This window comes from Morone saxatilis, unplaced genomic scaffold (genome assembly GCF_004916995.1).
Source record: "Morone saxatilis isolate NCDOM2014 unplaced genomic scaffold, NCSU_SB_2.0 Contig23, whole genome shotgun sequence".
Taxonomy (NCBI): Eukaryota; Metazoa; Chordata; class Actinopteri; family Moronidae; genus Morone; species Morone saxatilis.
Genome location: NW_023339796.1, coordinates 24,391,166 through 24,392,006, shown reverse-complemented (window position 1 = coordinate 24,392,006; position 841 = coordinate 24,391,166).

The window sequence follows — 841 nt, the reverse complement described above, 5'->3', positions numbered from 1 at the left end:
ACCGAACTCCTTATAACATTTACAGAGACCCAACAGTACCACCATGAGCAAGACCTTGGCAATGTCGGCAAGGAAAAACTATTAAATTCTTACAAACAACAAATCAATTAGGATACCAGTAGGACCAGTATGTAGGTCAGGCAGTATGTCAATAGGCCAGTAGTTGGAGTGGCAGCATTTTTCTCTGTGCTTCTAACAAACTGAACTGTGATCATGCTTCACTAGAACTTTACTTTACTTTGTTGGGATTCACATTGGATTTCTGACTTGAACAAAATCTGGAATCAGTATAAAAAGGGATGGGAAACACTTTTCATGCATTTTGATGTGTTTTGTCTTTGCATGATTAATGTTCAACTGTATGCTCAATCTAGGTTTCATTCCAGCCAAGGATGCAAATAAATGTCTACGTAAACTGACAATAGAATTGTTTCGTATTGTTTTGCAGTGCATTGTATCGTAGGTGATACAGTATATTGTCTCAATATCTATTATTGTAAGTGTCAATACCATATTAGTTATCCCTTTTAATATCACTTGTTGTTTAAGGTTTTCTGGGCAGTTATGGAAATCACTAAGTGGGACTGCTTTGTTGAAAATCTGAATGTTTAGATGTTTATATCATTGTACAAACATCAACAAGATGTGCTTTCATCTGCTGGGTATTTCAGCGAATGAAATACCCAGCAAAAACAAGAAATCATGTCTGGTTATTTTATTTACTTATAATTTCTCAATATATTTCCATAATAAAATATATCATAAAATGACATATACTGTGGTAAAGGACCATATGACCCACAGTAAATTTGAAATCTGTATCAGTGTCTGTGCCTGTATG